The following is a 26,303-nucleotide window of genomic DNA, read 5'->3' on the forward strand; positions in this document are numbered from 1 at the left end:
AACAACATAGCCACATCTTTAGGGAAGAAGAAACGTTTTTGGAGGTATATGAAGAGAAAGAGAATATAAAAGAGGTAATTTAATCTTTGGGGTCCAGGAAGATCTCATAGTGGATAAAAATTTTGGTAAAAGAAGGATTGGGTAATGAAATATAAGGATAAGACCATATCAGAAACAATTACATTTCTATAAGTTCTTGATAAATATTTGGGTTGCTTTGGGGTACTCATACATCTTTCATTTTTCCCCTCTTATTTAAAATATTACCATGGTAGGGGATAGAGGAAAAGAAATGTAAGCATTCAAAATGCACACGTTAACTTTTTTTTCAACTTTTATTTTAGATACAGGGGGTACAAGTGCAGGCTTGCTCCATGGGTATATTGCACTCAGATAGTGAGCATAGTACTCAATGGGTAGTTTTTCCACCATGACCCCTCTGTCCCTCCACCTTCTAGTAGTTTGCAGTGTCTGTTGTTCCCATGTTTACGTCCACATGTGCTCAATATTTAGCTCCCATTTATAAGTGAGAACATGCTGTATTTGATTTTCTGTTCCTGCATTAATTTTCTTAGGATTATGGCCTCCAACTCCATCCATGTTGCTGCAAAGGAAATTATTTCATTCATTTTCATGTCTCTGTAGTATTCCATGGTGGATATGTACTACATTTTCTTTATCCAGTCTACCTTTGATGGACATCTAGGTTGATTGTATGTCTTTGCTACTGTGAATAGTGTGGTGATGAACGTACAAGTACATAACAGAATTTACACATATTAACTTTTTAAAAACTCTATGAAATTTGTAAATGGAAATGTCGTACTGTGGAAAGAAATACAATTGTTTCTATAAGGGACCCCCTAGGATAACTAAATAAGTCTTTTAAATCTATGTCAATCCCAGCCCTTTATTGCATAGGATTTCCAAGATAGTGCTATTCACTTTTTATTGCTATAAGTCCCTTTGCTATATTGATGTGAAAGAACATGCTAAACAGTAGATGCAAAACAAAGTGCCTAGGTGTTTAGCAAACAGTGTAGGCCTAAAAATAACAATACCGTCGAGAGATTCTAACAGGGTGAGTTGCCATAAAATGGCTTGACCAAAGCAAATTGATGTTTTCACACATTTCGCCATTCTCCCTCATCTGGGAAAAATCATTTTAAAATATTTTGTGTCTTGGCCAACATATCACTGACCTTTGCTTTTTGGCATTTCAACTCTGTGCTTTTCACTCTTGTAATAACCGCAGCCTCATTCTATTGAGAGATATGTTGGACATTCAGTATATAATTGAAGTGATAAATATCACACTAAGATTAAAAAATAAAATAAAAACCGTAGTTTTCCAGAAAGGAATGTTGTTACCTCTTCACTTGTGAAGAAAGTAACTTATCCCGTTAAGATGGGAAAAAATAGGTGAGGAAAATAGATTCGTAAGATATGCGACAGTCCAGAAAAGTAAGAAAATTTAATTGCCACTTCACTTTCAAAGCTTCAAAGAATGACCGTGTTAGCACACAGGACTTTAAGTCATTTCACCTTCGTGAGAAGAAACCATTTGAATATATTCAATGTTTAAGTGTCTTTTTATTCCAAATATTATTTTCTACTTCCTCCTTTCTTAGGTAATTAGTTTTGGGCTGTGTTTCTTCTATGGACATACATTAACATGGATGACTGGAGAATTACACTGTTAAAAGTTGGAGAGCCGTGTGGAAATCTGTTAGAAAACTCAGTTCTGTGGTGTCATTCACTGTGGGTGCCCATTCAGTATAAGGAAGGAAAAGGGAAATTCTAAACACCAAATGTTGTGCTTCTCTTAAATGTGTGCAATGCATATATTTTTAATAGAACTAGTTTGCCCATCAAAATAGAGAACGATGACCTTGCTTTATATATGCATGGATGAGTGAACAGTATGTGTATCCCATCAACTTGCCTTGTTAGAGATTTATAACTTATAAATTAATTATATTTTCATTTATGTAAGATACATATATTGAGAATTGTGTGTGACAAGTAATAACAGCTGGACTGAAAGGAATGGGTAGTGGGAAATGGGTCTGAAAGTTTAGTTTGGGACAAGGTTGTTAAAGGCCTTGTAAGTCAAGTGGAGGAACTATTGACTCCATTGTCTTTAATGCAGATATATATCGGTTCAAACTTTCAAGAAGGTCTTTGTCTGATGGAGATAAGGAAGAAAAACAACAGTTATAGCACAGTGTGTTATGTACAGCGTCAACATCCCCAGGCACATTTTAGAAATGCAAAAGTCTCAGGCTCCACCACACACCTATTGAATCAGACTCTTCATTTTTAAAAGATCTGTGGATAACTAATTGCACATTGGAGCTCAATAAGTAATAGCCTAAAAGAATATGAGAAGGGCATCCAGTAGAATCTGGCTGTGGGTGAGGTGTGCAGCAGAGTGAAAGGATGCGTATGGGAAGTTTCAGACAGAGAAAACAACATGGTCAGTGGAACAGAAGAATGAAAGTACACGGCAAATTCAGAGACCTGAAGATAGTTTGAAGTGGCTGTAACACAGGAGGCATAGATGAAAATGTGTAAAAGCAACTAAGATATCCTTCAACAGGTGAATGGATAAATAAATCATCATACATCTGTACAACAGAATAATATTTAGTAATAAAAAGAATGATCTATTAAGCCAAAGAAAGACATATATTATTCTTAGTTGCATATTGCAAAGTGAAATAAACCAGTATGAAAAGACTGTATACCGTTTGATTCCATTTATATGACATTCTGGGAAAAGGTAAAACTATTAACAGACTACTGATTGCCAGGGGTTTGGCAGCTGCCCCTTAATGAGGTAGTTTTAAAAATTTGGATTGGCGGCCGGGCGCGGTGGCTCACACCTGTAATCCCAGCACTTTGGGAGGCCGAGACGGGCGGATCACAAGGTCAGGAGATCGAGACCATCCTGGCGAACACGGTGAAACCCCGTCTCTACTAAAAAATACAAAAAACTAGCCGGGCGAGGTGGTGGGCGCCTGTAGTCCCAGCTACTCGGGAGGCTGAGGCAGGAGAATGGCGTAAACCTGGGAGGCGGAGCTTGTAGTGAGCCGAGTTCGTGCCACTGCACTCCAGCCTGGGCGACAGAGCAAAGACTCCGTCTCAAAAAAAAAAAAATAAATAAATAAATAAATAAATAAATAAATAAATTAATTTGGATTGGCTTCACTGGGATAACTGTTTTTGGAAAGTTATCAATTTGTTTTATATTTTAAGTTCTGGGATACATGTGCAGAACGTGCAGGTTTGTTACATAGGTATACATGTGCCATGGTGGTTTGCTGCACCCATCAACCCATCCTCTACATTAGGTATTTCTCCTAATGCTAGCCGTCCCCTGTCCCCTTACCCACTGACAGGCCACTGTGTGTGTCGTTCCCCTCCCTGTGTCTGTGTGTTCTCATTGTTCAACTCCCACTTATGAGTGAGAACATGTGGTGTTTGTGTTCTGGTTTTCTGCTCTTGTGTTAGTTTACTGAGAATTATGGTTCCCAGTTTCAAGTCTCTTTAACTCACTTATAAAGTGACTTTTATTTCAGCACTCTCAAACACTAGTCAGTATCAATAAACAAGCAGGCTTTTTAAATAGGCACTTCAGCATGATGGACAACACAAAATGATACTAATTCCCATTCCCCAATTCCCCTCTTCTTCAATTCCCCCCACCCTTGACTCCTATGTAAAAGAGTCTTACAAGGTCAGGTGTGTTTCTCCTGGTAGTGGCTATTGCTTGATGTTGGTAGATTAGATGTCCACAGCTCCTCTTCAGTGATAGCTCAGTGCTCTGGAGAAGTTGTACTAGCTGAGTGCTCATGGAGGAGTTTCTTAATCTGTAAAATAGAGATAACAGTAGTAGTTACTTGATTTTTTTTAAATGAAGAATAAATAAGTTTATATATGTACAACATTTAGAAACGTACCTACCATATTGGAACTGCTCAGTATATATTAACCATTATGAAAATCATCAATTCCAAGACCCACATCTTATCACAATTTGAATTCTCTGTAGTTAGGTCATATTTTAAAATTACTGGCATCTTAGACTCAGAGCAATATACTATTATCTGAACACTGTTCTATTTTTCTACATATGAGAGGAAACCATTTGAAGGAGAGAAGAGTGCTATAGAGTAGGCAATACCTGACTCAGTTTTAATTTTCTCTTCCCTTTCACTCCTCTACCTTTATGAAGGTTACACAGTCACTAGATGAGAAATGACACTACAAATCAGATGTTTTCTCATTGCTCACCATAATCCAACAAAGTCAGATACTTTTACAACTCCATTTCACAGGCCAATAAATTAAGTTTTACAGAGGTCGGTTAATGTGTTCATGGTCATCCAGTGAATAAATTACTGAACAGCAGCATTCAAACACAATTAGTCTTTGAAGCATTTGCTAATTCCACTGTACCTCTAGACCCGGTAGCCTTTCATAATAATTTCACAAAAGAGCTTCTCCGGGGGAATTATAAGCACAAATGTCGATGAGAACAAACCCAATAAATGTTCCATATTACATTTACAAAACAGAAAACTACTAATTTTTATTGAATTGGGCTGATTTGTTTTCTCGGTGAAGGTGACTGTTTGGGGAGCTAAATAATGCTATTTCATTTATTGGGATGCTTTATGCTTCAGCTGCTGTAAATATTAACAGAATTAAAGAATTTAACAGGAGGCTAATGTGAGTGCTCTGAGAAGCTATTCTATAAGGTTCTTAGGCTAGGCAAGTTTTTATTTTATTAGAGCCTTGTTAATTTAAAATATGTTGGAAGTATTGATTCTACCTGTTATTCTAAGCATTTGTATGATATTAGCTACATTTTCTCAGTTTACTACAATTTACTCATTTGTAAAACAGATGAAGGTGGAGATAAACTATTATAATTTTAGTAGACACAAACATACTGTAATATACTTAGTTTTTATCTTTTTAACTCCTCAAAATTATACTTTGTGATAATTTAAATAAGGGCTTCCCTGGACTAATGTTTATATTGTCTCTGACTATAAAAATATATTACCAAATAGATAAACGCCATGAAAAGATTACAAAGAGTATCTTTTAACTTGCTTAACATATTAATCTGCTTCAAGCCTCTTACTAGTAGTATTTACATGTATTGTTCATATATATGCCTAAAATTTTCTAATTGCCCTCACTTTGTTAGCCTCATTAAAATCACCACCTGTAAGAATATTTTACCACATTATCTGTTTTCAGAAAATATGCTCCAGTCTTTCTAGAAATCCAGATCAAGAGTTCAGGTTAGTAAAGTTTATATTTAATTTGCTTTATTTTCATACATGATGGCCATCAAATATGGTAAGATAAAATGCTCCATGTAGAGCTAAACATTAGGGCTAAACAAATACAGAAGTAAGAAAATGGCCATACAGGCTAATTCTTGTATAAGGAGTACACCCAAGTCCCAGGTTCTCAGAGACCCTTGAACTCACTAAGCAAATGCCTAATTACCCAGTGACTTAGCTAGTGCTAGTCATAACTGAGAGCATATGGTTCATGGAAAAATTAAATGCAAGTACTGAATCTCAGCCACAAAGTTAGCACTCTGTCAATATCCTTGGTAGTTTACTAGAGTCTTTACGCTGGTTATAAAACAGCTGCACCACATGAACAAGTAAATAATCCACATTTCATAAAGGCACTTGTTTTGATGGAAACTATTTTACTGATTCTGGTTATTCAGCATAAGTTAAGAGAAGAATAAAATTGAACAAACTAGGTAAATTAATATTAAAAATGCATCTGTCTGTATAGTTATATCACCAGAGAATTTACTGAAAAGGCACACTATTTATACACAGAATAATAAATACATTGATAGACTCCTTGATAACTAAATAGAGCTATACTTTGGAATTGCAAACTGGGAATTGCATGATCCCTAGTATCAAGGGGTTCAAAGCCTAATGAGGACGTCAGTGTGGAAAAGCCATCATCGCATTACAATGTGAAAAATACAATGATAAGTATGGCAAAATCATAAGGGAGCATCCAACTACTAGAAGAATTGCAAAGGTCTTCAGAAAAGCGGCAATGCTTAGGATTGGCGTTAGCACTTAGATTTCACCATAGAGAAAGAGGTAGGATGGTGACTCTATTAGTCTGTTCTTATGCTGCTAATAAAGACATACCCGAGAGTGGGTAATTTATAAAGGAAAGAGGTTTAATGTGCTCACAGTTCCACATGGCTTGGGAGACCTCACAATCATGGCAGATGGCAAAGGAGAAGCAAAGGCATATCTTACATGCTGGCAGACTAGAGAACTTGTGCAGAGGAACTCCCATTTATAAAACCATCAGATCTCGTGAGACTTACTATCATTAGAACAGTATGGGGAAAACGGTCCCCATGATTCAATGATCTCCACTTGGCTCTGCCCTTGACACGTGGGGATTATTACAACTCAAGGTGAGATTTGGGTGGGGACACAGCCAAAGCATATCAGTGACACTAAGAAAACAGACTAAGGCCAAACATTAAGAATATTTGATCAAATAGCAGACAAGGCTAACAAATCTACCTTCCTTTCCATTCATTCAAAATCTTAAACACTGAATATGTATTTATGTAATATGTAATATGAACACACACACACATATGTATATATACACATACGTATGTGTACACACACCCCTACATCTATAACGTATATCAAGACAGATGACCACACATAGACGAGAAAACTTGGAGAAAGCTGAAGCAGAGAGCCGATGGGATTGTACTGATCCATTTTCTAGGAAAGCATAAATTACCCAAATTAACAGGGAAAGATGTAGAAATATGAATAGATCAAAGATACTAAAATTTCTGATTCTTAAAAGAAACACCAACCAAAACTCACCTATGATGAAGTAATTTGAATAGTCCAATAACTATTAAAGAAAATGAATTTATAGTTTAATAATTCCTGAAAAAGATCGTGTCATTTGTTGTGCAGAAGCTTTTTAACTTGATATAATGTCATTTGAAATATTTAGGTCCTGATAATTTTATTGGATAATTCTATCAAACATTTGAAGAAGAATTTACATCAATTTAACACTATCTCTCCCAGAGAATAGAATAGGAGAAATATCTCCATCTTATTTTATAAAGCCAATATTACCTTGATGCTGAAACAAGACAGGAGAATAAAAAAATAGAAACAAAAAACAAAAACCAGCATCCCTAATAACCATAGATCCAAAATTCCTCAACAAAATACTAGCAAATCCAATCCAGCAGTACATTTAAAATTATACACCATGACATAGGGGAATTTATTTCAGAAATGCAAGGCTTGTTCAATGTTCAAAAATCAAGGTAACCCACATATTAACAAGCTAAAGAAAATCACATAATTATGTTAATTGATACAGAGCAATATTTTGACAAAATCCAATACCCCTTTATGATATAAAAATTCAGCCAACTAGAAACTTCGTCAAATTGATAAAGAAATTTTACTAGAAGCCTGGAACTAGTATCACACTTAATGGTGAAATACTGAATGTTTTCCCCTTGGAAACAAAGAAGGGATGTCTTCTCTCACCAATTTTATTCAGCATAATGTCATTTTGATCTCTAGGACTAGAATTCCTAGAAAATTCTAGAAATCTAGAAATTCTAGAGAGCAAAATGAGCCAAGAAATGGAAATTTAAAGGCATCAAGTTTGCGTATAAACGTAAAACTGTCCCTGTTTGCAGATGGCATAATTGTCTATATAGGAGATCCCCAAGGACTTTATATGAAAACTATTATAATTAAAAAGTCACTTCAGCTAGGTCACAGAATACAAGGTCAGTAAACCAAAATCAGTTGTATTACTATAGACTAACAATGAACATGTAGAAACTAAAATTTAAAACAAAATATCATTTATGTTCATTTAAAACTGAAATACTTATGTATACATTTAACAATAAATATACCCGACTTGCATGCTGAAGACTACACAACTCTGATGAAAGAAATCAAAAAAAGATCTAAGTAAATGGAGGATATACCATGTTGATAGATTGGGAGATTCAGCATAGTAACGATGCCATTGCTTCCCAAAGTGTTATACAGATTTAATTCAATTTCTATGAAAAGTTCAACATTTTTGTATATATAAACAAGGGAATTCTAAACTTTATATGAAAAGGCAAAGAAATAGCTAAAACAATTTTGAAAAGGATGAAACAGGGTCAGATATTTCTGGAAGTATTTTTAGATTTTTTTTCTGTACTATTCTTTATATTCTCCATCTAGGACTCCACATTCACATAATTAAATTTGTTACATTATTCTACAACTAACTAGTGATATTAGCTATTTTCTATTGATGTATCTCTGAATTTACTGACTCTTTTTATATTATCTCTCATCTTCTATTATGTGATTTTTAGCTCAGTTATGTTTCAGTTCTAGAGTTTCTATTTGTTTTTTTAAATAGCTATTATTTGTTTGTTGAAATTCTCTTTTGTTCTATCATGAGAATATTTTCACTCACTTTATTGAACAGTTTTAAGAACTACTGTGTCTTCATATATCTAGTAATTTTGAATTGCATCTCAGCATTATTAGTGTTAACACTTATAGATTGAATTCTGTCATGTTCCGCTGAAGAGTGTTGACTTTTTTGCTTTAAGTGGGTAGTGAACTTGGTTGAACTCAAATTCCAAACTGTGTCTCTTGTGATTGGCAGTAACTGTGAAATCTCTGTCACTTCTTTTAGCTTTAGCCAGGCTGTTTGGAGTCTGTCTTGCACATGTGTAGTACACATAGTTCAGGAGTCAGTCAGAAATTTATGCTGAAATTATATATGCAGAATTTGGATCTTCCCCTCTATGGCTCTCTTTGTCAAGATTTTAATTTTTACCTTCCAGTTGCTGCGGTTGCCCTAAATTCTGACCTGTGGTTTATTAATCCAGTAAACGGTGGCTTTTTATCTGAATTCTGGATGCTTAACACAGTGTCCGAGACCTGTCCTTATGTGAAAAGCAATGAAAGTGGAAAATTCAATCAGTGACATTCCCTTCTCCTAATGAAGCTCCCTAGGCCTGAAGTTTACTTGTAGGAAGGTTTTGTAATTAGGTATTATTTCACAATAAAAAAATTTAAAATTCCTTTAATCTCTTTAACTCTATGCAAGGCACTTCTAAAATTCATTAGCATTTTCTTTTGCAGTGTGTTATAATTTGTTCATATTTCATTATAATCCTTTGTTAAAACAATAATTTTATGGAATCAAGGTTAAATAATTAATTTATTATTTCTTTTTCATAGTGTTGAGACAGTTTCAATTCTTATTGTAATAACTCATATTCTATTTGTATTATGTTAAATTTGATTAAGTTGCCAAAAATTGAAACTCACTAGAACGATATTTTAATTTTTGTTCCTAATAAACAGGAATTTTGTTCCTAATAATCTTATAGCCCTGTTCTTTAATACTCGTCTTTAAATTTACATATGGCATTCTTTCAAATATATTAACCACAATCAAAAAATAAAATGGAGGAAGAATAATCTTTTCAACAAATGTTGCTGATATCCATATGCATGGACCCTTAACTCATGTCACACGCAAAACTGAACTCAAAATGAATCATAGACCTAAATATAAAGCTAATATTATAAAACTCTAACAAACATTGTTTTCTTGGTTCAGCCAATGATTTCCTAGATATGACATCAAAAACACAAACACCAAAAAATAGATGAATTGCACAACCTCAAAATTAAAAAAAGACTTTTTTGTTGCAAATTATACCATCATACAAGTGAAAAGACAATCCACAGGATGGAAGAAAATATTTGCAAATCATATATCTAATAAGGGGATTTTATCCAGAACAGATAAAGAATTTTTATAATCGAATTTTAAAATGGGCAAATAATTAAATAGACATTTATCCAAACAGGATATGTAAGTGGCCATAAGTACATGAAAGGATGCTCAACATCATGGGTCTTTAGGAAAATACAAATCAAAACCACAATGGATACCACTTCACACCCGCTAGAATGACTGTAATTACAGTCATATTCTAGCAAGAGTTAGTGAGAATATGGAGAAATTGGAACCATCATACATCTGTGGAAAGGATATGAAAAGTGCAGCTACTTTGGAAAAACAGCCTCACAGTATACCAGAATATGGTACAGTATTATCACTCTCTATGTGTTCTAAAGCATGACAGATTTTAAAGAGTACTTATCTATTTAAGTCTTTATTTTCCCAATAGTGAATTCACTTACTTTGGATCATTGGCTGGTTGGTCCCCTCAGAAAGACAGTGTAAGGCAAAGCTCAATCTAACTCCAGGTGTCTAGATGAAAATAGACTAGCCTAGTCTAACTTCAATGGAATGAAGTAGATTTACAGTTGACACTTGGACAACACCAGAGTTAGGGGTGTTGACCCCTGAGCAGTCAAAAATCCATGTATAACTTTTGACTTTCCAAAAACATTTAATACTAATAGCCTGCTGTTGACTGGAAGTCTTACTGATCACAAAACAGTCGATTAACAGATATTTTATAAGTTATGTGTATTATGTACTGTATCTTTACTGTAGAGTAAGCTAGAGAAAAGAAAATATTAAGAAAATCAGAATGAAAATACATTTACAATACTGTACTGTATTTATTGATACTGTAAGTTTACATTGTCTAGTTGATGAATTATCTATCTGAAATGGCAGCAACTACAGCTGCAGACTTAAATCTATAGTACATATCAAACGACTCAACTTTTTCTCATAATGTCATGACTTTTCTCAGCTTCTTGGGAGCACTTCCAGCATCACTAGTGGCACTTTATATGGGTCCCATGGTGTTATTCAAGGTGTATGGTATTGCACTAAACATGATGAAAAGTATGCAACAACCATGAGAGATCACTTTTTTTCTCTTCTTTTTTGAGAGGGAGTCTTGCTCTGTCACCCAGGCTGGAGTGCAGTGGTGCAATCTCGGCTCACTGCAAGCTCTGCCTCCTGGGTTGAAGCGATTCTCCTGCCTCAGCCTCTCCAGTAGCTGGGATTACAGGCGCCCACCACCACACCCGGCTAATTTTTTGTATTTTTAGTAGAGACGGGTTTTCACCATGTTAGTCAGGATGGTCTCGATCTCCTGACCTCGTGATCTGCCCGGGTGTCAAAGTGCTGGGATTACAGGCCTGAGCCACCGCGCCTGGCCAAGAGATCCCCGCCCCCCCCCCCCCCTTTTTTTTTGAGTCAGAGTCTCACTCTGTAGTGCGGGCTGGAGTGCAGTGGTGCGATCTCGGCTTACTGCAAGCTCCCCCTCCCGGGTTCATGCCATTCGCCTGCCTCAGCCTCCTGAGTAACTGGGACTGTAGGCGCCCACCACCACGCCCAGCTACTTTTTTTCTATTTTTTTAGTAGAGAAGGGGTTTCACCATGTCAGGCAGGATGGTCTCGATCTCCTGACCTTGTGATCCACCCGCCTCAGCCTCCCAAAGTGCTGGGATTACAGGCGTGAGCCACCGCGCCCGGCGAAGAGATCACTTTTTACTGCCATCTACAATTTACTGGAGAGAAATTGCTCACATGGAGAGAATTAGTGTCCCAGGACATTTTAAGCAGATACTTGTAATACTTGAGAACACACAGGAGGTGACTGTGAAATATTACAGTATTACAGTCTGTACTACAGTTAATTTTATGCAGTTATGATTTAATACTGCATCTTTACATTTGTTTACATCTCTTTCGACTGCAAATGGTACCATGTATGGACTGTAAATGTTTGTGTGTGTTAGTTTTGATAAATTGTAACTGATTAGAATAGATTGGAGTATAATTTATGGTAGTAAATGATAAAATAGACTAGTATCTACATATTTTATGCATTCATGACATACTGAACTTTTCCTTTTTTTTATTTTTATATATTTCTGGGCTACATAGTTCATCTGCAAGTTGTTTTTTCAAATTGTCACAAATCTCCAAAACATTTTCCACCAGATTTATTTTTTAAAATTCAAGTGTAAGTGGATCCACACAGTTGAAACCCCTGTTGTTCAAGGCTCAACTGTATTTTATTTTGCGTAATTTCTCGTAGTGGTGAAAGCTGGGAATGCAGAGTGTGCTAAAGAGAGGCTGTGTTCCCAGCATGCACCACTACCAGAGCTTTCCTGTCTACCTCATCCTTCAGTGTTTCACTTGTAGTTGCTACACACTCCCAAGATGAGAGGCACCTTTGTCAGTATCCCATCTATTTCTTTTTCTCTTCTCTTTTTTGGGTGATGTTACATTTTAATTAGATAAAGAAAATTGGGGCAGGGGCAGAGATGAAGGGGAAATTAAATTACATTGATTAACTGAATAAAGAGTATATTAGTTTCCTAAGGCTGCTGTAATAAAATGCCACAAACTGGGTTGTATAAAACAACATAATTTTTTTTTCACAGTTCTAGAGGCTAGGAGTCAGACATCAGTGTTTCAGCAAGGCTGTGCTCTTTCTGAAGGCTCTATGGAAACATGTGTTCCATTTATCTCTCCTAGCTTCTGATGGTGGCCAGCAGTTCTTAGCATCCTTTGGCTTGCAGAAGCATCACTGCAGTCTCTACCTCCATCTTCATGTGGCATTCTTCTCTCTCTGTCTGTGGCTCTACGTGAACTCCCTCTTCTTTTAAGAACTCCAGTCATTGGATTTAAAACCCGCACTAGTATTTAGTATAATCCCATCTTAACCAATTAAATCTTCAGTGACTCTATTTCCAAATAAGGTCGTATTCACAGATTTCAGGTGGGTGTGGATTTTTAGGGGTCACTACTCAACCCAGTACAAAAAGTAATATGTGTGATCCAGAAGGCTATCCAAGAGTGTGTTTGTGTGCGTGTATGTGTGTGGTATAGAACTTAGTAGCAGATTGGGAGAAAAGGAGTAGGTGTATCTTCAGTATGTGCATCACTGAATGCATTCTTTGCTTCAGGCCCCTCACTATTAGGCAAGCAGTATTTTATTTAACCTTTGCTACAGTTGTGTGTCATTGGGTGTTGTTAGCTCCATAGATGAGCTAGCTAAGGTTTAGGAGTCTACCTAAGGTCACACTGTTAGTAGGAGTTTCTACTTGAATTCAAACGATGCATTCCTGCCTTCAAAACCCATTAACTTAAAGACTTATCTGTACTGCCTAAATGATTTTAAGAAAAAGTGATAGGTTTTAATTATTCAAAGGCTATAAGGGAAGGGAGAAATCCAAGTTGATGCAAGTCCAAGATTGTATAATTAGGGCATTAGCTGGTACCACTAATACATATTAATAAGAGGAGATCATCACAAGGCATGATGTGGATTTTCCTTTTGTTTTTGTTGAGGAATGGAGTGAGAGTGGTAAATGATAGTCCAGATTAAAATATATATTGATATAAAGAATCTGAGAATTTTACTAAGGGAGATAAATTTGTGGCCTGTATTATCCCTCAGTTCGCACAGCATCATTTTTCGGTAATAGGTGACTAAGCACTTTTCATTTGATTCAGAACCTACAGTCACGCGTGAAGTCACCTGCCTCAAGTGCTGCATGCTACCACAAAAAGTCTCTTTCTCACTCAAACAATGTAGTATTTGTTTTGCTTTGTTCTAATTTATTTAAAATGTATTAGTTATAAAAGAATGAAAAAAGTCATTCCCCATGTTTGTGTTTGCTCTTCCTAATGAAATATGTGCAGCTGGATCTAGCTTCAGCCGTTTGTTCATGTCTAATCAGAAGCCACTGTCCCCAATTTAGCTTTGTTTCAGCCATTACATGCTGTTTCCTCTACAGTGTTTGCCTAGATGAGTCACTCTTCAGGTGACTTCTTTTTTATTAAGGCTATTTGTAAAAAGCCACAACCACTGCAAAATGAGAGGACTGGATTGGTTTGTTACATTAAAATAATCATTTTCAAGATTAGATGTGGTGACTCTAGCAAGAATATACTAACGAAAACATTGCACAATTGCTTCATGTTGCTTAAAACAAAAATAAGCTGTGAGGTATCTTTGTTAACTATGCAAATTGTAGATAATGGATTTTTTTAATGCTTGCAAATATGCTTGATTTTTCTTTGGTGGTACTTACATTTTATAGTATAATAAGTTTAATGTCTATTATTAGAGCATATTTAAAGTAGTATTTGACAATGTAAAATTGCTTGCAATTCAGAATGTTCTGAGACATTTCCTTACCACTTAAGAAAAAGCCAAGAATATTATTTTTTATAAAAGTATACTTCAAATATTTAATGACCATTTTATTTAATATTCCTTATTATAACAAATTCAAGATTTTTTTTGGAGGCATAAGTAAGCATTAGCAAAACCTAAACTATTTAGATCCTATTCTTTTGGAAGAGATATATTTGAGAAAAACAAACTTTTAATTTTTGTAGATGTGACTAGAAGGTTTACCGTTTCCCCCAAAAATGTCTGCCTATTTCGTCATATTTCTTTATGCTTTCATTTTCTTTTAATTACTAATTTGCAATGAGCTCCTGGAGAAAAGATACTGACAGTTATTGTGCAACCGTGACTTTAGAAGCAATTTACGGTACCTAGGAACCGTATCAAATAAGTGTGCCATCCCTGAAGTGAGTGGATCAAATATGGTTTAAATTTCTTTTAATAAAAAATAAGGTTTTATTGTACCAGACGTATATCCGTCGTAGAATCAGTTGAAAAGATTTGCCATATTGGTTTATATATTCCTTAATCTTTTTATGCAAATTTGTGAATTTATTTGGAAAAATATATAATTGTTTATTTCTTGCCAGTACCTGAGAAAATACTGAAATTCATATTAAAAATATAATCTTATGAATAGTGACATTTAGAAATAAGTTTCTAAACTGAAGGTTTTCCTTGTATGAGACTATTATTGACCAGGCAATTGTATTCTAGTTGCATATGAAAATTAATATGAAGGAAAAGACAATTGGGAATAGTTTGTAATTCCAATATTAAGCTGAAAAAAATATTCATTATTATGACAATTTATTTTCATCTTCTGGAATTCTATTTAATCAGCAGAAGAGTTGTGGATGTAAGAATAAATCACATTATGCTAATACAGGGAATAGCTTCCAACTGCACAATTTATGGGCAGACATTTTTGTATCTTAAAAAATTTTTGAGTATACCAAGATGTGGAAAGTTTTCCCTCCGAACTTTCTTAGGCCACTCCTCTCCTTCCTTTGCCTGGTGATAGGGGTGGAGAGGTGACTCTTACCCCTCCTTCAGGCAGGTCTAGCCAGTATTCCTCCAGAAAAACTTCCTCGATTACATACCAGTAAGCCATTTCATTGAGAGACCCTTTGCTAGGTACTAGATATACCAAGATGAATATTAAGGAGTCCCTCCCTCTAGGTGCCCACAGATACAGGGAATAAATGAGTATGAGAATTACAATAGTATGATAGGCACTATTCAGAGGGTCTGAGCAAGGCCCCAAAGCAGACACACTGTATAACTCAGGTGAGAGCTTGAGTTTTGAAGTCATGAGATGGTTTGATTTGAATCTTATTTCCACCACTAACTAGCTCCATGATCATTGGCAAGATACAGCATCTTCTTGAGCTTCCATTTCCTCATCTCCAAAATGTAGATACTATTATACCAGATGTGTTACCTGACAATTCTGAGGATTGAATTAACTCATGTTTGGATATTCTTTAGGACAACATCTAACACATGGTCAGTGCTCAAAAAGAGTAACTACTCTTATTGTTATTTGTTTGTACAAGCTATCTCAAGGCAATCTTTTGTACTTCACACAGAGCCACTGCAATCAACCCCCCAATCACTGCCCTTTCCAATCTCAGCCTTAAGGGAGCTAGACACAGCACCCCCCACTACCGACACCACGTTATCTGCTCAGTGAAAAACACCTTAATCAATCTTGCACATATAAGATAAAGACTCAAACCTGGCGGTTATTATCTAATCAGGTTACTAACTGTTTTTCCACTGCTCCAGATACGAAAGTATGTATATACTAACAAATGCCTATAGATCAGGGCCCAGCAACATTCTATAAAGAGCCAGAGAGTAAATAACTGAGGCTTCGAGGGCCGTAATTTCTGTGTCACAACTACTCAACTTTGTTGTTGTATTGCCGAAGCAGTCATAAACAATATGTAAAAAATGGATATGACCATTTTCTAATAAAATTTTACTTATAGAAAAATCTCCTTAGGACATAGTTTGCTGATGCTTGTTAGAGAGCTTATAGTATGGTTATATATTATTTCTATATCATAACAAAATACAGTGTGAATTCATTGAGGTCTTACACATCTCTGTTTTACACACACACATATATACATACATATATACATATACGTATACACACATTTATATGCACATACACACATATCATTGTGTCTCAATGAATATACTTCTGAACAAGTAAGTTGATGGAAAAATTAAATAGCTCAACAACTATATCTTGATAAAAATATGTATACATAGAAAAGGGGTCAGAGTTATCTTTGTATAAAAATGATGAAATAGGTCAAATTAATTTAATATGTAAATTCAACTTTTAAAATTAAGGGAATAATGGGGGAAGATGAAAATAAGTGATCCATTTGTTATAAGGTTGCTAGAAGTAGATATTATAATTGTGTATATTTATGTGTGTGGAGAGAGTTTGAGAGAGAGAGAGATATTCAGATAAAGTAGAGAGCGGTTTAGAGTAGGAAGACCCTGGATACCATGACAGAGCATTAGGTTTTATTCTGAATTTTCAGGCAGTTAAAGCAAAAAGCAAAACACAATAGAATATACAGTCAGATCAACAGAAACCTACATTTTCTTCATAAGTGATAAACCTTTTTCCTGGTACTGAAAGAATTATAATATGAATCTTTATACAAGGAATACTGAACAACATAATAGATCGTGTTTCCATTAATGGGTTTAGAAAGGTACACAATGTCCTTCATTTTACTTTTTCATATGCAGATATTTGACAAAGCCCAAAGACACAGCATTAAAACATTATTGAAAAGATGGCTTTCGGAGAAATTTGATTTTGGAATTATTTCTATCTTGTATTCCACAAATAAGGACAGATTCAAAGGATGGACCGGTGGTGTGGTTCATCATTGACCCTCAGTATATCCAGGTCTCTAAGTGATCTCTGACTTATTAGTCAGTGATTAGAAGCCATTAAATTTATGTCAAACAAAGCACTTTTCCATGTATTATCTCATTAGACCTCTCAACAACCTTGGGCAAGCATTATTATCACCAGGTTTATGAATGAAGAAATTACGCTGATAAGTTATGAAGTATGACAGCTCCAAGTAAAAGAATAAAGGCTATCTATAGCTCACTCTCTACACAGATTAGTAGCATCTTCTGAGATTCATCATTCCGGTCTAAAATTTCCACGCTTATTTTTTAAAACAGAATAAACCTTTCTTAGAACACAATGTGGAAACTCAATATACAAAAGAAATATGGAACTATTCTGGTTAAATACACGTGGGATAGGTCCAGACACCAACTTGTTTGACATCCCACTTCACCTCAATAATCTTCCACAATGGTCCCCAATGCACCAATATCCCTAAAAATCCTTGGTGCTCAGTTTGAAAACCGCTGGTCTGTATCAGTGAAGATGCAAAGTCCTCCACTTAGGAGACAGATTAGCACAAGTTTAAGTAGTGTTTTATAGCACCCAGGGCATGACTGGCTTTGCCATTTAGTGTAAGACCCTAAAGGATTAAAATGCATGGTTTCATTCGACAAGTATGCCTGATGACAACTGGTTGAAACTTATGCAAATATATTTAAGAAATAGAATAATCCATTGGGAAATACTCTTGTTATCTACCAAATTTTTGAAAACCGGAAGAATTTAGCCATGATAAATTATTTAGCCATGATAAAAGTCCATGTATATTTATGCACATGCGTGCACACACACACTCACTCACACACATAACTATTTGGCACAGCTAAAACAACCTCTTTAGGCTGATTGCCTATTTACCTTTACTGAAACTTGACTGTCCTGAAAGGATGTGGATCCTATAATCCTCTGAAACAAAGCTGTAGTGTCTTTCTCTAACATTTCAGGACAGATACCTCCCCTTTCTCTCCATTTGCAATTCCAGACCTTGATGCTACCTACTGTTTTGTATTTAAAAAAACAAAACAAACAAAACATAAAATTCTCTATTCTTTGAGGGGCAAACCATCTGGCCTTTTCTACTTTCTTATTACTACTCCTTTAAATTTCTTGGTCATTCCCTTCATTAACTGAAGAATATATCGCCTAGTTCCCATTCTTTCACACTCCAGTCACTGTTATTATTTTGGCAATTTCAACATCCAAGTGGCTAAAAACTCACTCTAAATTCTTTGACTCATCCTCATTACCACTGACCTATTCCACCCCTCCACACCAGCTGAACCAGGGCCTCAAAATCTGCACTAACTCCGAAATCAACAGTTCAGATATTCTACTTCCTAATCATAGCCTTCTTGCCATCCATATATTTTGCTCTAAAACTTAAACTACAACAATTATTACCTCCAGTCCATTGTTTCTATTGATCGATTCATTGTTCTTTATCTACCATTTCCCTTTTTGTCACTTTCATCCTGACTAACCTAATCCCATCGGTCCTTTATAAAAAAAGGACTTCCATCCCATTTCATTGTATTTCCCTTGAAAACCCCCTAACCTGCTTAAACCAACCATTTACCTTTTCCATCCCAGCCACTTTGCTGGAGAGGATCATGAAACCAGGCAGGTTTCTTTCATGTTAACTTCCTTAGCTCTAACCTAAACAGACCCTTTGCAAGCCCAGTAACTCTATATTATTCAAGTCCTCAAATAACTAGTTTAGTCCTTCTCTTCCCTCTTTAAATCTCCTTACTTGTATCCTTCCTCTTTACTCTGAGATTATGACCTCATCTCATGCTTTCTTAAAGAAAATAATAAATGTTAAGTGGAAATTCCATCTTCCTTCCACTACCAAATTATGAACCTACTGCATCTCATCTTTTTTCCTGTTATGTCCTTTTGCATGTGCTCTTTGTTTCATCCACTAGAAAACAATCTCCATGAGGAAAGACAGTGTCTGTTCTCTTTTTACCGTAGATATACCTCAAGCTTTGTACAATGCTTAGTGTAATATACACTTTGGTATATTATTTATATTTCTATGTGTGTGTTTGTAAGAGAGAGAAAGACAGAAAAAGGGGGTGCATGTATGCTACATGTTTTGGCTTGGCTTAGAAAATCTAATAACCAAAACCCTTTCATATTGCCCTCTGATATTTTAACTGAATATCTCATAAAAGATTATGGCATTCCAAGGTACAATGCTACCTCTTCATTTCAGGAAGAGTGCCAAGCGGCCAGGTTATCATGCAGACAAGATAGAGAAATTATTCCTAGTCTTCTATGAAAATCAAAACTGCTGAATTTAACATCCCGTACATAGTAAGAATAATAAGCCTATAATGTACTCACCGAGCTCTGAAATTGCATTCATTTAGAGCATTAATTTTCCAGAATTATTTCAGTTGATTTTAACATTAATAAAAGTGCATTACCTGTTTTAATAATTTGGGAGGAAAGAAGAATTAGTCTGGCTCCTAATCTGCACATGGAGTGCGTGAGCACTGCGGAGCATATAAGTGAATCTTGCCAACGATAAAGTGTCCTCTTACATGCAATTCAAATAGGAATGAAAATCTGAAGCGACTAGATTTGCTTCAAATATGAATACTGTGCCTTAAGAGTACATTATGATTTTTAAATTTTGAATTGGAGCTGTTTCCAGAATCTTGCTTAAAGACCCTGCTGGAGATCTGCGGTCTCCAAATAACCCAAAACGAAGTAGCTGGTTATAAAGATATGGAAGAAAGCCAGGTTCTAGGAAGAGAGACTAAGACAACAGACAGGTTCTAGGAAGAGGCAAGGGACTTTGGAGGTCCCCAAAAAGCTAGTGGTTAAAAATAGAGGTGGAATACATAAAGGTCAGTATCAGCGTAAATCAGACTAGTCTTTCTTAACGTTTCTCAAAAGTGGGAGAGCTAGAGGAAGTATTTGCTTTGCAAAGGGCATCTTTGGCAGACTGCTTCCGGGGTTAACAGAGAGGCTGTAATGATGTCGAGAAAGTAAGTCATTAAACAAAGTGTGATTTGATACTTTAAAAGGAAAGGCCAGGCGTGGTGGCTCAGCTGGGTGCAGTGGCTCCCACCTGTAATCCCAGCACTTTGGGAGGCCCAGGCAGGTGGTCACCTGAAGTCAGGAGTTCGTGACCAGTCTGGCCAAGGTGGCGAAACCCTGTCTCTACTAAAAATACAAAAATTAGACGGGTGTGATGGCATGTGCCTGTAGTCCCAGCTACTCGGGAGGCTGAGGCATGAGAATCCCTTGAACCCGGGAGGCAGAGGTTGTAGTGAACCAAGATCACGCCCCTGCACTGCAGCCTGGGTGATAGTGTGAGACTCCATCTCAAAATGAATAAATAAATAAACCAAAGGGAAGCAGACTTTTACTGTAAAAAAATCCTAATGGGTTGTTCTTACTAGTTTAGAAATGTGATCTCAGCCTACTTACTCATGAAATATCTCTTTGGTCCTCTTAATGAAACTCCAACTATAATTACCTTTTTTTCCTCACAAAAAAACCTTTGTGAATATAGTGTTAGATGTGCTGCACTGTATTTATTATTCATTTAAGCTTCATAAACATCATCATACCTGAGATAGACTTTCTCTAAGTAAAAGAAAAAATAGATAGTATTCGGGACAGACCTTCCTTCTGACGTATCCCTGTCATTTCTTTTTCGTAGTCTCAAACTTACTGATATTTCTCTGCACGGTAGTGATTTGTGGAGGGATTCACTGTTCTTTAATTACTCTAAACTGATAGCAAAATTTTGTGTGCATGTACATTTTCCCTTTTGGGGAGGGAAGTAATAAGGCATTTGGGGACTTTCCTCCCCCATAGGGAAGAATTTGATAACTTCCATCAAATTCTTGAAGGGGCCTGTGACCTGAAACAGACTGAAGACCTTTACTAAAAATCCTTTAAGACTCTCCAAGACAACATGGTGAAATCAACCACATTTGTCTTCACTGCATCCAGTTTCCTTCTGCCTGTCCTCTTGTACACAGTTCCTTCATGATCTCTGCTATGTTTCCTTTAAAAAAAAAAAAAAATTCTTCAGTCTTGCTTCATTATAAGGCCGATGCCACTATTGACAGCTTAAAATGGTATTGATGATGTTTTAAACAAGTTGAGTGTTAAAGAACTGACATAGTTGAGTATTTCTCCCCTTCAGATCTCATTCTGAATTGTTATCCCCAGGGTTGGAGATGGGGCCTGGTGGGAGGTGTTTGGGCCATGGGGACCCATCCCTCATGAATGGCTTGATGCAGTAATGAGTGACTTCGCATTCTATTAGTTCACAGCAATGCTGGTTATTAAAAAGAATCTGGCGCCTCCCTCCCCTTTCTTGCTCCCTCTCTTGCCATGTGCCACTCCTGCTCCCTCTTCACTTTCCACTGAGAGTAAAATCTTCCTGAGGTCCTGACCAGAAGCAGATGCTGGCGCCATGCTTTTTGTATAGCCCACAGAACTGTGAGCCAAGTAAATCTCTTTTCTTTATAAATTATCCAGTCTCAGATGTTCCTTTACAGCAATGCAAAACAGACTAATAAAAGAATTAAACCCCTCAATCATATTTCAAGAAGTAGTCTGTTTCAGGGGAACATTTTATAGGTAGAAATCTCTACCACTGTGGGCAGACTTTTATTTTTTAAAGAAAAACAAATGATTATCAGCCTTAATTATACTCTATTTTTTTTGTTGTTTAAGTTCTAATGAATGTTCTTTACCCTGTAATCCTCAAGTCTAAGTGTAATATTAATTCCGGGAACAAGATCACTTGATAGAAATTTTAAAAATTCAAGGTTACTTTAACTTCAATTTTACTTGTGAGGACAGGCCATTCTTAATGTTAAATCTTCATCCTCCACTAAAGAATAGAGAACTTTGTTTTTCCAGAAAGCCTTAATTGTTGAGTTCCAGAGTTCTATTTTCTGCTTTCTCATTGAATAACCACTTCCTACAATATATTATCTAAATTAAATAGTAACAAAAGTAATTTACAGCTATATAAGACCTTCTCCTTTTTTGTAAAACACAATAACCAGTCCTTTTAACTTGTATCTATCAAATGCCTACTATGTGAAAAATTATAAGGTCCAGTGAGATAAATAATATGAATGTTTTGTAACCTGGTAATACTATTTGATATTTAAATTAGATTGAGAAAAGAAGAAATAGTGTTTAACAGATGCTGTGTGTGCCTCATCCAAATTCCCTTTATCGAGCCAGGCCAACTACCCCCTAGCTTCTGTGGTGCTGACTGCTAACAGTTGACATTCACTTCTCCAGAGGATTGCACCATTCATGAAACTCTGGGAAGCTCTGCCTCCATTTCCCAATGTGGTCCTTGGCAAAAGTCTTATCAATATGGAGATTAAAAGCCCACCTTGCTTTCTTTAAGGTGGGAAAAACTCAGTGGTACAGTTGATGCTCCAGAGCTCCCTGTGGGATCAGGCTGAGGCTAGTCTTCTAAAATCTTATCTTTGCTTAGCTCTTTCCCCTGCCCTGTCTTTCTAAAGCCATTCCCTTACAGGTTTCTCCTGAAAACCCTCCCTCAGGAAATTACTTACACAAAAGTCCTTATCTCTGGCTGTCCTTTCAGGGAATCTGACTGAAGACAGAGTAGAAGCAGTGCTTTTACAAACTACTTTTTTTTTATTCTATAGAGTTGCCAAAGACCTTAGGATTTGCCATCTTTGCCTCTTACATATGGGTAATGAGGCCCACTAAGTGGCTTTAAAAAAAGCCAAAAAGTAGTTTAGGACAGAACATAAAACACAGATCTGCTGATTTCTAGCCCTGTGGCCTTCAAATAATCATTACAGTTAAGACTACATACTTCCCTTTATGAATCCATGAATGAGGAGTAAGACTTATTATATAAATATACATAAATTTGTTTATTCAGCAAAGGATTATGAAACAAAGTCAGACCATTCAAATTTACAGTGTTTAGTAATACTCTGGAAAACCCATATTATTAATTATCGGCAACATTTTGCCCCCTTTCAAAATAAATATTTTATTCTTCAGATTTTTAGATGTTTTTTCTTTTTCCTTTTTTTTTTTTTTTTTTTTTTTTTGAGATAGAGTCTCGCATTGTCACCTGGTCTGGACTGCAATGGCGCGATCTTGGCTTACTGCAACCTCCGCCTCCCAGGTTCAAGCGATTCTCCTGCCCTAGCCTCCTGAGTAGGTGGGATTACAAGTGTGCACCACCACGCCCAGCTAATTTTTGTATTTTTAGTAGTGACGGGTTTCGCTGTGTTGGCCAGGCTGGTCTCGAACTCCTGACCTCATGATCCACCCGCCTTGGCCTCCCAAAGTGCTGTGATTACAGATGTGAGCCACCGTGCCTGTCCTGTGTTTTCTAAAAATACCTCAGTGTTTTTAGACTGACTTAGGACTGATCTCCTACATATCGGGAAGATACTGAATCCTATTGAAATTTAATTATCATGCAAAGCATGCCTACTTGCGTTCTGGTACTCGACCTTTAGAATTTGTCCTTTTTCTGTGATCCTTTTTAAAACCACTTAAGAAAAACTGAAAATGTTGCCAATGTTAATACCTATTAACATCACGTTTGCTTATTAAATAAGAAAAGTATGTGAGATAAAGCAGAGAAAAACAAGATGGTCAACCTTGTTAAGTACAGATACTGAAGGAGAAGCTTTTTATCTCCTATAAGGCAAAGTTGCCATGTTCAGCAGGCCCTCAGCATCCCCTGAAATGAACCTAGGTTGCATCTTATTCTGAGTGTTGGAGCAGCTGTTGATAGTGCAATCTGTTATGGCAGGCTAATAGTTAAAGGCTAAATTGCTGCTCCTGTCCTTGTGTAAATGTGAGTGCCTGACTGGGGCCTTATGGAATCAGACAGCTCTTCTAAGCTGACAGGTGAAGTGGCTTTATAGTAGCCCGGGCCTAGAGAGGCCAACAAACTGTTTAAACAGAGTTGCCAGCAGGGGGAGCTCTTAAAAATAGGCCTGGACAAACTGCATCTGCCAGGGAAACACTTGCTTAATGCAGAGAAAATTAAGAGAAAGTGCTTTCCAATTTCAGGCAAAGCATATACATTTGTAAAGAGCCAGAAGAGCAAGTCAGAGTGGGCCAGTGAGTGCTAACGATGTAAGAAATCTTTGGCAGTTCTTATTCACAGAGCAGTGGCAGAGAATCAGAGAGACAATCTGGATATTCCCAGGATGTCCTGAGCTCCAATTAAAGCATAGCTTTATGGATTGAACTGGATAGAAAGAGTCAGGAATTGAGGCTTTAAAATTGCTGAAGTTTTGTAATTTCTCTTCAAGTAAAATTCCAAAATGATTGGATCTTCCATTTATGGAGAAGTTTCCCTTCACTATCTATACATAGCCAAGTCAAAGCCCTTGTTTCTCCTTTTCTTTATCTCACACACTTAAGTGGTTTGTCTAACAAACCCTGAAGTTCATACTATCAGATGTTGATGATAACACTTTAGGTTTCTGTGAACTGGGTATAGCAAGCATCACAGCAAAAATACAAATTCTAACAGTCTTATATAGAACAAAAGAATGATTATCTAGATATTAGCAGACAACATTTCAAAATTTCTGAGTCTAATGTAATGAGATTTGGATGGAGGGTGGATATCAAAAATTAACAAGACCAAGTCAGGACTGATAATCTGGGAGAATACTGAGTCCTATAGAAATTTAATTTCATGCAAAACATGTCCATGTTGCTAAGTTTTTATTATTTTGCACTTTGCTAAGTCATTGTTACATTGAGACTGATCTCAAATCTAAAATTATCCAAGGTACACCACTTGTAAACCAATAAGATAATATGTTTGCACCCCAAGAAAAGATGATGGTCTATAGTGATTGATTAGCTGTTGCATACTTGCTGCGAGTATGAAGTCGATACTATCTGAACTCCTTTTTTCCCCTAACATAGCATAAAGAATATCCTACAAAATTCATTCTGACCTGAAGTCCCATGATTCCTTCACACCGATCCTTCTGAAAGAACAGACTATAGTGAGTTTAGGCAAGTATTTATATGGGTGAAATGTTTCTTTTAGGGATCACTCTTGTATCTTGCAATCTTTCAACTTTGTCTTGCTTCTCACTTCCTAGATATGATATGTACATGGACCAGAAAAGAGTGGGGTAGCTTTCTGACTTTATAACTTCACAGTGAAGATAAAGGATAGATGTGTGATAGTATATTCTCCTTAGATTGGCAACCATTTAGATGCCAAATCTTCTCCCATCTTAACTCATATGAGAATAATAAAAGTCATTTAAATGGAGGTTGCCATGTATTCATTTATTCAAGAAAATTTTGTTGAACACTTAGTAAGTACGAGGCACCATATTAAGGTGGAAAGGTAAGTAAGACAAGTACAGCTCTTTTCCTCATTGAGCTTATGGTCTAGCATCCTTACTAATTCAGTATCTAAAATAGCTAATCACTTGGGCTGTATAATTTAGCATCCATTAGAAGCACTCCAAGAGGCTTGGCTGGGGGGCATTTGTAGGTCACTCAAATGAAATGTTAACTCCTTCTAGGCTTTATTCAGCAAGTCAAACTTAACACCTTCAATATAGGCAATTAGGATCAAAAGGTGTTAAAGCACTTCAGGCACAAAGCCATCTATCAAATTAAATTACTTAATCTTTCAACTCGTTGCTTTTAAAGTAAATGACCCTCAAAAGTTAGTGGGCATTAGTGTGGCCTAATGTTCAAATGTAGTTTAAAATCTAAATATTGATATTCTAAACAGATCACACTCTCCCTCCCATGAAATGTATACTTGATTTTAGACTTTTCCCCTTAAGAGATATTTAAAAATAGGTATCTCCTCTTCCTACAGAGTACAGGGCGATTTTTTTTCGAGTAGTCATTATTATGCCATTATAAATGGAAATTGTGCATTATGACCTGAACAATTCCAGGAATTCTATGTTGGCTTGGGTTCTCCCAAAAGTATATCAGGAGACAAGAAGTGGGTTCAGGTAGTTAATTATAAGAAGTGCATTCAAGAAAGGAGGGGAAGTGAGACAGAGAAGGGAAAAATCCCTAAAAGAATTTTAATAAGCAGGTTATCTCAGTTTAATAGGCCTC

The sequence above is a fragment of the Chlorocebus sabaeus genome, chromosome X, assembly GCF_047675955.1.
Source record: "Chlorocebus sabaeus isolate Y175 chromosome X, mChlSab1.0.hap1, whole genome shotgun sequence".
In the NCBI taxonomy this organism is placed as follows: domain Eukaryota; kingdom Metazoa; phylum Chordata; class Mammalia; order Primates; family Cercopithecidae; genus Chlorocebus; species Chlorocebus sabaeus.